The 15,205-nt window shown below is 38.9% G+C and overlaps 1 protein-coding gene and 1 long non-coding RNA gene across 2 annotated transcripts in view; one reads left to right on the top strand and one right to left on the bottom strand.

Annotated features, from left to right (window-relative positions):
- LOC105740542 overlaps positions 1-4,235 on the bottom strand; it is a 29,038-nt gene extending 24,803 nt beyond the window's left edge. Inside the window, exon 1 of the long non-coding RNA XR_001116588.2 lies at positions 4,167-4,235. This is a non-coding gene — a long non-coding RNA (uncharacterized LOC105740542). The remainder of the gene's footprint in view (positions 1-4,166) is intronic.
- Positions 1-15,205, top strand: part of MECOM (MDS1 and EVI1 complex locus) — a 581,310-nt gene that overhangs the window by 206,885 nt on the left and 359,220 nt on the right. The gene's annotated exons all lie outside the window — the stretch shown is intronic.

Below are 15,205 nucleotides of genomic sequence, written 5' to 3'. Positions count from 1 at the left end.
GGGAAGGACTACCTTGAGGGAACACATATATAAAAAAGCATTACTAGAGACTAGTACTTTGAGAAGAGGAATTATTTGAACATTTCATCAGATAAACAGACAAGCAGAAGTAAGGGGAAAAACCGTTCCCCATCTTTGTGCTTTAAATTATCAGTTAGTGGTGGGGCTTTATGCCTCAGTTTAAGGCAAACCATGTCTATTTTAAACATGCTCACAGGATAGCTTTTTTCCACATCTATTATGAAAATATTTTTAATGTCTTCTGTAATTCTTATTTGTATGTAATTATGAATGTCTCACTAAGCGATAGAAATTTTGTGTAAACTGTATTTTACATAGAAATAAAAATCACAAAAATAATTATATAGAAATAAAATTACAAGAATCATCAATGGTATAATACACTAAAGACATCTCTCTAAAGTGTAGCATACAAAATATAATTTGTAACATTGCTCACTGAGACCTAGAATATTTTCCCTCACTATCTGGAACTTGTTAGAAATAGGCATAAGAAAGAATGAGACATTTTCCAAAGTTGATGACATGGACGGTGGAGTACCTGGAGATATATGTAGTGTTGAACAAACAGGTAAACATGTAACAAGCAAACCAAAGACCCAACAGCCAAGCCAGAGCTTTCTATCTACTTTCCCTTCTCTTTATAACCACTGGAACCTCTTCACAGCTAAGATGGTTAATATTTTCATAGTACATATTCCTATACATTTTTACAAGTAGAGTTCTTTTTATGTGTAAGACTTTTTTTTACAGAATACTTTTTAAATTGGAAATAAGATTCTGTGCACTTCTGAATATCACATTTTGCTTTTTTTTTTTTCACCGTCTTAACTAAGGTTCAAATGAGAGAGAGAGAGAGACACAGAGAGAAAAGTATTTTCAGTCCAAATACATAGGGCATGAAAATCTCACACACACATGCATAGAACAACTTCAGAGCTTAAATTGTTTTATCCCTGTTGAAGGGCTGTTGTTGAATTATACATAGGGTGGAGAAGATGACTGGATTAAAAAAATGTCCTTTAGCTAACAAAGATCTAGATTGGAATTTAACTTGAACCAGTCTGAGTGATATTCCAGAGGCTTTTATTGCTGGAAATAATATTGAATGGAAAACAGTTATGCTAAGTGGAAATATTTTATATCATAGGTTGCCATACTCTAGATTATAATTATATGGCTTTTGCATTCGGTTCCCATTATGAACTTGTGTGAGATCCTTTTCTTCTTATGCAGAGTCTTGGCCTCGTTTGTAGTAACAGCTCCTGACGCACAGCTTTTGTGAAAGTCTCTGCTTTTACTTTTTAAAGGTAAACTCAGTGGTATGTATGTGTAAGGAAGTAGGGATATTGGCCACGTTGACTAAATCCGTTGTCAGGATCTGTGTGTTTTCACGCTCTCTCTCTGAGGTAAAAAATGAAGGCTCCCTTCAAGAGAACACAGCGTGACTACTCCAACTGTCTTCTCTGGTCTCTTTTTTGTCATCATTTTTTTTTTTCATTTTGTCCTGAAGATGTAAGCTGCTGTTGTCTAGAGGGAGAGGAAAAGGTTTTTCCTAGGGATGTTAATTTCAAGGCTGAGTAGTTTCCAGTCACCAGGCCTTGCTGGAAGTTTCCTTCAAGATTTGCCTGGAGGCAGCAGGGGCCTATTTGTCTCACCTGCAAGGAACATGGCCTTAAAAAAAATAACAAGAACTTTTGGAAGCTTTTTTAATTAGCACCTTGGAGTCTTTGGCTTTAGACTGCTTATTTGTTAATTCTTGTGGTGATTTTCTTCCTGGTGCTGTGTGTTTAAAGTATTAAATTGTGAACTTCCCGTACAGTCTTCAAAGCTTTTTACTCAAGTTGCCAAATAGGTTTATGTTAGTGTCTTGAGCATGACACATATTTCAGAAATAATATTTGTTCTGGCATAGCCTAATAACTATAAAATTGAGATGCAAACCAGAAAAAATTTCTTTAAAGTCCGTAATGCCATTTTAGAGGGAAATAGTCTTTATTCCCTAGACAGAGTAAGAAGCTGCTCTTGTCCAAATCATGAGTTGTGAAACCTTCAGACATAAAAGAAAGCAAAATTGTTGACATGTTATTGGGATATAACTTTTCTCCCCAGTGTTTCTTTGTTGTGGAGAGAATAAGGAAAAATAAAACAGCAGCAATCTTTCTACAATATTCTTACAGAGGAAAAAGAATTAGAGGGAATATGCTACCCAAGTTTACACCTGCTTTGTACCTCTTTGGTCTCCAGTTTGACACCATTAAGGAAAGTGAGGATTTCAGCCAATCACAGTTGATGGTTTCATTGTATTTCTTTTTTTCCGATAGTATCACATCCTATATTTCTTTACATATTGTCTCAGACATACATGCATGTTGCTGGATAATGGGATATTCAACATAGCTTACCGCCACCCCACCAAATTATTAAGCTATTTCAAAACAAGAAATAATGCTGAGGGAAAATTTGTATTAGCTTGATTGATTATCTTATTTTAATCCGTATTAAAGCTTTAAGTCTCTAGGCGTGGCTCTTTACTTCTAACACCTCATAAATTATAGCTATAATGAAGCAGTCATTTATCCTGAGCTGATGATAAATGGCTTGCCCTAGGAGGAACTAAAGAATAGGCAAGTAGATCATTTTCATATTTGGTGAAAACAATATTAAGTACCCAGACCTCAGTGATTGCCCTAATAAATGAATAATCTGAGGTGAGGGGCTTGGCAGTCAGTGTAAAAAATAACCTGAGCTTTCTCTATCATTTGTCAGGCTTTGCTATGACAGCATGCATTATGGGTAAATGAGCAATCAGCAAGAACTATGTTATGGCTGGGATGTTTTTGAGAAATTTATCATATGCATTGCTTAGTACCTTAAGACCTTAAGGCTTAATGGCTATAGTGCATGACTGCAAGTGAGCACAGTTCCTATTTACCATGGTATGCTTCATTTGTGCTCCATCTCTCACCTTAAAGAAAGAAAAGACCTTTCGTGATTGAGCTTCATTTGGCTTTGCTTTTAAAACTTTAAGGTCTTTGTATGATGTTCTCTCTGTTGACAGATACTACTCCTGGTAGACTGGCTAAAGGAGATTTTGGAGATGTGATTTCAAATAAAATTTCAGGGTCAAAAATTTATCATGGTATGGAGGTGTCAAAGTCTGGATTCCAGTGTACCTGAAGCCAAATGTATTATGGAAAGTGACATTACCTCCTTATAATAGTATTAAATATTTAATGGTACTTCAGAATTAAATGATTTTCCACCCTCCTCAAACCACTGAACAGTTGATCTCTTTCATTTATTATGGAATTGGAAATAACCAAGAGTAGTTGAGATGTGAATGCTTCATTGGAATTCTGCAATATGTTATGACAATGTCTGACTCATTATGGTTTGCTGCCATGTGTAGTGAAAAAGGAAAACAGGAGGCAAACTCCTCTTTCCAGGCCAGGGGTCTCACATGCACACTCCTGTGGATGCTATTCTAAAATATTTGATTAAAGAGAATGTGGCTTTACCAGTACCTCTCTTGCCATAATATCCCAAATTTACAGGTTCCTTTGAAGTTAGATGTACACCGAATTAAAAATCTGGCTTTACCTCTAGTTGGATAAATTTGTTTATTAGTTACTCTGAACATCATTTTACTCCTGTGTAAAATGGTGAAAACACTGTCTTGAAGGATTGTTGTGTGATACAAATGAGATAATGTATAGAAGATGCTTAGCATGTGATGGGTGACCTATAAATAAATACTAAGTTAGTTCTATATCTTCTTAAAATCCTGGTCAGGCACCTAAACATTCTTATGGTGTATAACATGAGTGGCATTTTATAAGATATGGTAGCAAGGCTAGTTGCTCAGTATATTAGATCAAGGAGCTCATGAGACAAATTCAATTACATGAAAATATTTTTTGAATGTCTACTGTAGGTCAGGTTCCAGTGATGACCTAAAGAGCGCCTCGCCATTGGTCACCATCGTCACCGTAATAGCTTCTAATTTCTCCCCTCCCCTGGCTCTCATCCACAGCAGTTTCCAGTTAAATTTCCAAACTACAGATCTGATCACACCATGACTCCTAGTTGCCCAGCCATTTAGCACCACAAACAAGGGTTTAAATAATATACTTCCGACATACCATTTCAGCTTCATATCTTGCCTCCTCTTTTATGCCTATATTCCAGCTATGCAGAGTTACTCACCAATCTTTCATTTGTAGGTCACATTTGTGTTTTTTCTTTGCCTAGAATGTACTTCCTTCCACTCAACTGTCTTGGCATGGCCAAATCCTCGTTCGAGATGTATTTCGAGTTTGAGCTTTGGTGTGTAGCCTTTCCCGTCTTTCCAGGTTGAGATGGTTTCTTCCTCTTAGTTGTTTCCTGAATACTTTGTATGTAATAAGCCACTCATCATGTTGTGCTGTAAACATCTGTTTGTGTGCTCTGCTTCCCACTATGGATTCCTTGAAGACAGTGACAGAGTCGACATTTTTACTTCTAGAAATTAACATGGTACCTGGAACACAGTAGACACTTTATAAAGGTACTTTGTAAACATAAGAATCAATGAGAAAGGTGTGATTCAGCCTTTCTTTGGACATCTCAAACTCAGAGTCAGAAAAATTCTCGGTGGGGGGGAGATAGTAGATAACCATCCACCTCTTCTTGTGATCTTAACCTACAGAGCCCCACATCCTGCATTATTCATCAGTTCCCTCCCCCAATCAACAAAAATTTACAAAACGCCTGCTTTGCCTGGCTGCCTTCTAGCTACTGAATGAGAAGGTGCATTTTTATAGGAGAAGATGGAGGTGGAGCAGGAGAACTCTAGGGCATGGGTGGCAGAGGGCACCAATAAGACTTAATTCTTCCACCCTTGGGAATTGTAGACATCTTCATGAGGGGTCAAGAAACTGGGTGGTTCAGAGCAATTTCCTTTACATCTCAAGGATGAGGAAGACTTTAACTAATGTAGAATCTTCTAGATTGTAGGTAAAATGAAGGAGTTGGATTTCAATATTTTATAATGAGGATCCCTTTTCATAACATAAAAAATTCTTAGACCTGTAAGTATTTATTTGTTGACAAAATTATACTGAAAAAAATAACTGAAAATTCAGTAACTGTTAATTAATTTTCCACTTAGTGAACCACAGTGGCATGTGCAGGGAGTGCCTAAAGCTTGGTGCACCCCTGAATAAGCCATCTTGATAGGGATGAGGGCAGTAGCACTGCATAGTCATGAGGAGCATGGGCTTTTGAATCAGGCAGACTTGGGTTCAAATCTTGGTTCTGACACCAGGTGTGTGATCATGAAATCATTCATGAGAATAGCCCCATGATTCAATTACCTCCCCCTGGGTCCCTCCCACAACACGTGGGAATTCTAAGAGATCCAATTCAAGTTGAGATTTGGGTGGGGACACAGCCAAACCATATCATTCCACCCATGGCCCCTCCAAATCTCATGTCCTCACATTTCAAAACCAATCATGCCTTCTCAATGGTCCCCCAAAGTCTTAACTCATTTCAGCATTAACCCAAAAGTCCAAAGTCCAAAGTCTCATCTGAAACAAGGCAATTCCCTTCCACCTATGAGCCTGTAAAATCAAAACAACCTAGTTACTTCCTAGACACAATGGCGGTACAGGTATTAGTTAAACACAGCCATTCCAAATGGGAGAAACTGGCCAAAACAAAGGGGTTACAGGGCCCATGCAAGTCCAAAATCCAGTGGGGTAGTCAAATTTAAAGCTCCAAAATGATCTCCTTTGAATCCAGGTCTCACATCCAGGTTACACTGATGCAAGAGGGGGTTCCCATGGTTTTGGGCAGCTCTGCTCCTGTGGCTTTGCAGGGTAGAGCCTCTCTCTTGACTACTTTTATGGGCTGGCACTGATTGTCTGCAGCTTTTCCAGGTGCACAGGGCAAGTTGTCGGTGGATCTACCATTCTGGGGTCAGGAGGATGGTGGTCCTCTTCTCACAGCTCCACTAGACAGTGTCCCAGTAGGGACTCTGTGTGGGGGCTGTGACCCCACATTTCCCTACTGCACTGCCCTAGCAGAGGTTCTCCATGAGGGCCCCGCCCCTGCAGCAAACTTTTGCCTAGGCATCCAGGCATTTCCATACATCTTCTAAAATCTAGGCAGAGGTTCCCAAACCTCAATTCGTAACTTCTGTGCACTCACAGGCTCAATGCCACGTGGAAGCTGCCAAGACTTGGGGCTTCCACCCTCTGAAGCCACAGCCCAAGCTCTATGTTTGTCCCTTTTAGCCATGGCTGGAGTGGCTTGGACACAGGGCACCAAATTCCTAGACTGCAAACAGCCTGGGGACCCTGGGCCCACCCACAAAACCACTTTTTCCTCCTGAGCCTCCAGGCCTGTGATGGGAGGGGCTGCCATGTAGGTCTCTGACATGGCCTGGTTACATTTTCCCCATGGTCTTGTTACTTATGCAAATTTCTGCAGTTGGCTTGAGTTTCTCCTCAAAAAATGGGTTTTTCTTTTCTGCTGCATCATCAGGCTGCAAACTTTCTGGACCTTTACACTCTGTTTACCTTTTAAAATGGAATGCTTTTAACAGTACCCAAGTCACCTCTTGAATGCTTTTCTGCTTAGAAATTTCTTCTGCCAGATACCCTAAATCATCTCTCTCAAGTTCAAAGTTCCACAAATCTCTAGGGCAGGGGCAAAATGCCTCCAGTCTCTTTGCTAAAACATAGTAAGAGTCACCTTTGCTCCAATTTCCAACAAGTTCCTCATCTCCATCTGAGACCACCTCAGTCTGGATCTTATTGTTCATATCACTATCGGCATTTTTATCAAAGCCATTCAACAAGTCTCTAGGAGGTTCCAAGCTTTCCTACATTTTCCTGTCTTCTTCTGAGCCCTCCAAACTGTTCCAACCTCTGCCTGTTACCCAGTTCCAAAGTCACTTCCACATTATTGGGTATCTTTTTCAGCAACACCCTATTCTACTGGTACCAATTTACTTGTTTTCATGCTGCTAATAAAGACATACCCGAGACTGGGAAGAAAAAAAGGTTTAATTGAGCTTACAGTTCCACATGACTGGGGAGACCTCAGAATCATGGCAGGGGGTGAAAGGCACATCTTACATGGTGGCAGCAAGAGAAAATGAGGAAGAGGCAAAAATGGAAACCCCGATAAACCCATCAGATCTCGTGAGACTTATTCACTATCATGAGAATAGCACGGGAAGGACCAGCCCCCATGATTCAATTACCTCCCCCTGGGTTTCTCGGACAATGCATGGGAATTCTGGGAGATACAATTCTAGTGGAGATTTGGGTGGGGATACAGCCAAACCATATCAGTGTTGCTCATGAAAGTTTGATGGGGAATGTCTATAAATCTGTGACAAGAAGGATGGGCTATGTCGTGACACATCTGGTAAAGGCTTTCAGGTATCTTCCTTGATGTGAGAACTGAGAGTCCTTATAAGATTTGAGAGTAGGTGACAAGATCAAAGTGATACTTCAGGAACTCTGAAAAAGATTTGGAAGTAGACAGTAAGAGAGACAGGGCAAAGGATAACTTAAACACGTTTCCAAAGTTATCTGCTATCAGTACGAAGAAAGAACCCTGTGATGCAGTTATGAGAAACTTATGAAAGAGTGAGTTTGGGGATGAAAATATGGGGATTATAAGAAATTCTCTATTTAGTGGGATTTAATGTGAAAAGGGCTCACAGACCTCAAGAGAGTGGAGGAGCCAGAGCTAATTATCTAGTGCTGAAAGTCCTCTTCTGTCCTCAGAGAGAACTGAAGCAGTTGTTCAGAGTAGCTGGACTTTTCCCTCTGCTCCTCAGGGAGGGATTGCTAAAATAAAAGCCCACACTGAGCTCTGCTGGGTTTTCAGATGAGCAGGGCAAGCATCAGACCCAGCACTGTCAGTGGGAAACAGCAGAAGAGTATTGAGAGGAGATGAGCCTGTTCAAACAGGATAATGAAGAATAAAATAAATGCCATGGGATTGGATAAGATGGAGGCTGTTGGCAAAGTCAGAGAAGGGCATTTCATGGAATGATGAGAACAGAAGACAGGTTAAAGCCTTAACTGTTTGAGGGCAGATAGAGAAGGCATTCGGCTTTTTGTTTTGTTTCCCTGCTTCTTAACACTGTGATCGGTTCCTAAGATGGGCAAAGATATTACAATATAAACGTGGGTATTTAATGCAAACCTATTTCATAGATCACAATAGGTCTGGGGGGAGATTGGGGCTACATTTCTTCCCCCTTCTCTTCCCCCCACAGAGAGTAGTGCAGCGCCTTAAACACCACAATAGTTAGACCATAAATATTTTATGACTGAGTGAGGGTAATGAAGGGACCTAATGTGAGGGGCATGAATGGAATCTTTGATGGTGGCATTTGGAAGAGAGTCAAGGAGCCTGCTCACAGGGAAGAGACCCCACTGGAATTGCCATTTGCAATATATTCTTTTCCATGGGATACCAATAAATTTCAAAGCAGATTGGAAGGAGAGAAATCCCAGTTCTGGTAGATACTTTCAAATATTATGAGTAGAAAACGTAATCTTTATAAACTCATTGTGAATTTTTTTTTTTTTTTTGACGCTGTGGTGGAATAACTCCTCTTTCAAGGGGTTTATTCACTGAAATTCAGCAGACAGTTACTGAGCACCTACTGAATGTTAGACACTGGACTACGTTCTGTGGAAGTGTTGAAAAGAATACAGACCTCCATTCAAATGACTGTAATACAAAGCAATGTATTAGGGCCATAAAGATACTACTCCATTTGACCAATTCTGTATTCAGGGTCAAAAACTGTAAATAGAAAAAAATGTGAAAACCTCATCGATGGTGGTGTTTCCAAAGTCGTGGGGAACCTTGAGTCCAGTAGTAGAAAAAAGACCACAAAAACTGTTTCTGTGCCTTCATCGGCAATAGCCTCACTATTAGAAAACTCTTCTCATTTACTTGTTTTGCCTGTTTGCCTCTTTTGATGTCTTTATTCTTCCACTAAAATTAGTGGTTCATTGTCTCTACAATCTCCTTAATATGTGATTCTTTGACATGAAACATCTGAAGCTTCCTTTCCTGGTATGGAAGAGATTACATTAGTATACCCACCTAATTGGGATGCTTACCTGCCTAGTCACTATGGATATTTTTATCTTGTTGCTAGAAACCTCTTATGTTTTCTGTGCTTACTAGAAAATAAAAGCAGAATATTAAAACTTTCTGATTCATATAGAAGTTACTCATAAGGAGTGTAACACAAGCCTGGGCAAGGTGGCTTACACCCTGATCCCAGCACTTTGGGAGGCTGAGGTAGGCAGATCATCTGAGGTCAGGAGTTCGAGACCAGCCTGGACAACATGGTGAAACCCCATCTCTACTAAAAATACAAAAATTAGCTGGGCATGGTGGTGCACGCCTGTAGTCCCAGGTCCTTAGGAGGCTCAGGCAGGAGAATTGCATGAACCCAGGAGGTGGAGGTTGCAGTGAGCCAAGATCATGTCACTGCACTACAGCCTGGCCAACATAGTGAAACTCTGTCTCTACTAAAAATACAAAAATTGGCTGGATATGGTGGCTCTTGCCTGTAATCCCAGCACTTTTGGAGGCTGAGGTGGGTGGATCACCTGAGGTCAGGAGTCTGAGACCAGCCTGGCCAAAATGGTGAAACCCTGTCTCTACTAAAAATACAAAAATTAGCTGGGTGTGGTGGCACGTGCCTGTAATCCCAGCTACTCGGGAGGCTGAGGTAGGAAAATTGCTTGAACCTGGGAGGTGGACGTTGCAATGAGCTGAGATTGTGCCACTGCACTCCGGCCTGGGCAACAGAGAGAGACTCCATCTCAAAACAAAACAAAACAAAACATTAACCAGGTGTGGTGGTGGGTGCCTGTAATCCCAGCTACTCAGGAGGCCGGGGCAGGAGAATCACTTGAACCCGGGAGGTGGAGGTTGCAGTGCGCTGAGATTGCACCACTGCACTCCAGCCTGGGTGACAGAGCAAGACCTCTTTTTTTTTTTTTTTTTTTTTAAAAAAAAAAAAAAAAAAGGAAGAGAAGAAGAAGTGTAACACAGCTTAAAAAAGCATCTTTTATTTCTGATATTCCCATCTGCCAAAAATTTTATGCATATTTGACATAATTGCAGACAAGTCCATTGTAACAACTAAAGTGTTTCTACATGCATGTAATACCATGGTGTTATCTGAGATTTGAGATCTTGTACATCTCAAATTTGCTAAGGAAATGTAAAATGAACACTCTTCTGTCTCCTATAGGTCTTTCTATTTTTTGATAAATATAGAATTCTTGGGTTTGGCGAAAAGGACATATGCTTACTAGTATATGTCAGTGAATGTGCTAACAGGCTTGTACTGGTTCAGAGTTTTAAAAATGGGTATGATTCAAATATTTAAGTTGCTATATACCCTCAAAGTATTGTTTGGTGATAGAAATTATTATTATTGTAAAATTTTTAATTTGGTACAAAATCTTTGTCATACAGCACAGAAACGTGAATATCTTGGTTGTGCTGCTTTAGAGATGAAGGTTCCGTCCAAGGCACCAATGGCTTCAATTTCTCCTGGAGAGCCGTGGACTCTGTCCACTCAGCTCAGGCTGAGCTGTCACATCAGCCAGCTTGGGAAATGGCTGCACGTGTGTCTACCCAGGCTGCCCAGAGCAATGTCCAGGATTATTAGACTCATTGTTATCTGTATTCCTCATGTCAGTGCAGTTTCTGCTCCTCTAGATTATTTAAACTATTTGGGAAATTAATTGTGCACCTAAGGTATGGTCAGCTCTGCAGATAGGAGGATCAGTTGGCCTCTGTGCCTTTAATGAGATGAAATTTTCTCAATGATCCTGGCATTTAATCCAATCTCTCTTCATATTCAGAGGTGATTACTTGACTCATGGGTCTGGGGTGAGCTGTCTAAACTGGTGGAGAGAAGGGGCTAGTTGTGTTTAATTTCTCATCTCCCCCTCCCAACATCACCAGTATGAAGGGGAGAGAGAAGTTGTTTCCTTCAGAAGCTTTGGAGGGCATATGGTTTATCCCTAAAAAGATGAGCCATGGTAACAGGTCTCATTACAAGTGTGGCAATTGCAACTTGACATAAAATAATCCACCCCACCCCAACCCCACTCCCTCCTCCCACCCCATCCCCAACCCTTCTAGCACCTTACATGCCAACAGCCTTCCATCTTCCTTCAATCCCTTGCTCATTGGGTTTCCCCTGCCTGGAATGCTTTTCTTGGACCTCCACTTGGCAAATTTTACTCATCTTTCAAGGCTTCCTTCATGAAACCTTCCTTGGCCCCAGCATGGGCTCCACAACCCCTCTGTTTTGATTCTCTATTAAAGCATTTAGCATTTCAACAAGAAGGCTTCCCAACAGGATTGTGAGCTGTGTACAGCCAAGCAAAATTTTCTTAATTATTATTATTTTATTATATAATTCTTGATATATTGAAAAGAATATATATACATATTAAACATAATATATATGATGTATGTAGAAGTAATGGAATATAAAAATAAAATGAACACTTGTGAACTCACTGCCTAACTCAGGAAGTGGAACACAACCAAATTATTTTATCTCTCTATGTGCATTTTCCCTACTTCATTCTTCTGCCTTACTCTAGAAGTAAGCCCTCCTCTGAACTTTCATCATTCTTCTACTTTAAAAAATGGTTTTATTGCTTATGTATGTATTACCAAACAATATATTGTTTGGCTTTGCTTGCTTTTTGAGTTAGAAATTTTTTCCTGGGTCTTGCTTTTCTACATGCAATATTTTGTTTCCAAGATTCACCCATGTTATTCATTTGCACTGTTGTATAATATTTCATTCTGTGACTCTACCACCGTTTATTTATTCATTTTCTTGTGGATGTATCTTTTGGGTTTGCAATTTTTCATATAAGGAATGTGGACAAGAACAGCCTCAAACATGTCTTCTAGTATGTACATACAAGACTGGAATTGGCATGTCAGGGATATATCACAAGATACTACAATATTGTTTGGAAGTAATTGTGCCAATTTACACACACACCAGCAATGTGCAAGAGTTTCTGCATTCTTCACATATTTATACCACTTGGTATTACCCTATTTGCCAATCTAGGAGATGTAAAATACTATCTCATTATAGCCTTAATTTGTATTTGATTTCACATGTTTGTGGACCTTTTGTGTTTCCTATTTAGTGAAATCCTCTTTATGTCTATGGCCTATTTTAACTTTGAGTTTTTGTTTTAGTCTTATTTATTTTAGAAGTATTCTGGATACTAATATATTCTAGATACTAATATTAAGTTAATAATATATTAACTATATTAATATTAAATATTATTAATAACATTAATATTCTGGATACTAATCCTTAGTTAATTATATATATTTTTAAATATCTTTCCTAGCTTGTCTTTTCTTTCCTTATGCTATTTCTAAATGAACAGAAGGTCTTATTTTAATGTAGTCTGTTTTATCAGTTTTTGCTTTTATGGGTAGTAATTTGTAGGTCTTGCTTGAGATTGTTTTTAATTTATATTTTAATCTTTGCCCCCAGCATCCAACCTAGATTCACAATTACGGTAAATCTTGGTTGAAAATAATGAATTAATAAATACTATGGACAGAAGATTAATAAAAAATTATTTCATTTGACAAGCACATATGGTTTTAAATGATTGGATCGAACACTGCATATTGGAACAAGAAAACCCGATAGTACCTGAAACATTTCTTCATGTGCTGGCTGTGGCCAGCTCTATGGCCAGCCAGTACCCCATCCATATCCCTTCACCATTTCTGTGCATGCTTGCATGACTTCCAAATGCTTTGCCTGAAACTGCCCGGCCAGAGCATGGGGCAGGTCAGAAGTGCGAGGAATTACATCCCCTGGGATAAGCTCTCAACAAATGACTGATGGGAATCGGTGGATAAAACCCCAGATCCCTCACCTCAGCTGTGCTGATCTAGAGTTCCCCAGTGCTAACTCGATTGATAGCAAACCCTTTGTTGACTTCTGGCCCTTCTCTGTCTCACTGTCTACTCCCTTAACCCACGTTTCCTGGGACCACCTCTGAAATAAACTACGGACTCTTGAACCATTGTCTCAGGGTCTGCTGGTGCAATTAAGAATGTTTGAATGTCAAATTTTGACTCAGAAACTTGAATACTTATGATTTAGGATTGAATAATCTTTTTTTAAAAAAACAAGCAAAATGTTCTTATTGTTATCCTGTAATTGGGCAGCTATTACTGGGTGAAGCAGAGTGAGAAGGTGTGTAGTTTAGGGATAAAGTGCGTGGGCTCTAGAGCTAGACAATCAGGGTTTGAATTATGGCTTTTTAAAAATCATTTATTCTTTTTCCTAATATTACTGCTTCAATTTCCTTACATGTAAAATGGGGATGAGAGTCATATCTACCTCTTGGGCTATTATGAGGATTAAATGAGCTAATATATGTAGAGTGCTAAAACTAGTGTTTGGCTCATGGATGTGTCATATACTTTCCTGGAGCCATTGAATAATAAAACATCCCTTGATACATTTTAGGAGGATGAGATTTTTATGCATTTCTTGTCACTCTATATATGACATTGCAATTAGGCTCTGCTAAAAGTTTAGGAAGTCTGGTCTAGCCATTCAGAAATAATTTTCTAATTGCCTTTAAGGAAAAAGTTCTAATCTAAGTGTTGAACACTACTCTGAGACCCCCTTTAGCACCTGGAGAGAAGGAAAAATGCCATATGAAAACAGGTTTCTCTATAAATCTATACTTTTCATTTTTCTTTAACTCTAGAATAGCTTTACCCTTATTTGCTGGGTGTTACAGGTGGACAAGAGGGAAATATATAAAGAAGGTTTTTGTCTCCAAGAATTACATTCCAAAAAGTTTGACTCTGTTAAATGGAGAAAGTTGTAATTTGAATCTTTGTGGTTATCAAAGAAGGTGCTTTTGTGAATATTATGTTAACTAATCTTGGAGATTCTATCGGTGGATCCGGTTTGAGTTCCCTAAACTTTTCTCTTCTTATGACTAATAATTGCAAAAAAGTTAATATTTGGATATCTCCTATACCTTTAACAATAAAACTTCCCCTATAGAAACTAGGCTTTATCTGAGACCCAATTTAATAGATTGATTTTAGTTAACCAATACATTTTCCTTGCATTTCAAAGTATTTGGGACATAGCTTAGTTCAATGGCAAGTTAACTGGATTTGAAGCCAGAAAATCTGGCATTGTCCACCCCAATTAGATTTATGACAGTGGAGAATATTAGTTTAATATTGTAAGCCTTGGTTTCCTTATCTGGGAGATGGAGAAAATAATGAAATCTAGTTACAGAGCTGTGTGAATCATAAAGTGAAATACAAAACTCTAATTGGTTCATAAAAGATTTTATTTTACTCATGAGACTTTTAAAGTACTCTGAAATTATTTTTAGCTATAGCAAAATAACTTCTTCCTAATTTTTTTCTCTTATATTCTCTATGATTCCAGAAAGAAAATTATCCTTAAAATATATTTTTTCTAATGAATAAAATAATCTTGTTATGTCATTCAAACTCAAATATTTTCAGTTGTATTGATTTGGACTCTTTAGTCAAAACATAAAAATTTATTGAGAATAAAAAATTTCCAAGAATTTTTAATATTCTTAATCCAGAGTCATATTTGTTTTTCAATATAAATAACATTGAATATTTATCCAATTCAGTCAGTCTAACACATAGTTATCGAGCCCTAATTATGTGTTAGTTACTGTATTAGGCACTGAAAAGTGGTTGAAAAAAAGGAATTTTTTATTTGGCAACATAGTATCAATGTCAAAAGAGAAAACTATAATTTCACCATTAATTTTGCTAATGCAAATCGTATTGAAGAAACTGACGTGTAGAAAAGCCATTTAGGGCCAGGCACGGTGCCTCACACCTGTTATCCCAGCAATTTGGGAGGCTGAAGCAGGCAGATCACCTGAGGTCGGGAGTTTGAGACCAGCTGGACCAACACAGAGAAACCCCGTATCTACTAAAAATACAAAATTAGCCGGGCACGGTGGCGCATGCCCGTAATCCTAACTAGTTGGGAGGCTGAGGCAGGGGAGGCGGAGGTTGTGGTGACCAAGATCACGCCATTGTACTCCAGCCT

Source organism: Nomascus leucogenys, chromosome 11 (genome assembly GCF_006542625.1).
Source record: "Nomascus leucogenys isolate Asia chromosome 11, Asia_NLE_v1, whole genome shotgun sequence".
NCBI lineage: Eukaryota > Metazoa > Chordata > Mammalia > Primates > Hylobatidae > Nomascus > Nomascus leucogenys.
This window is presented reverse-complemented; position numbering and strand designations above follow the sequence as displayed.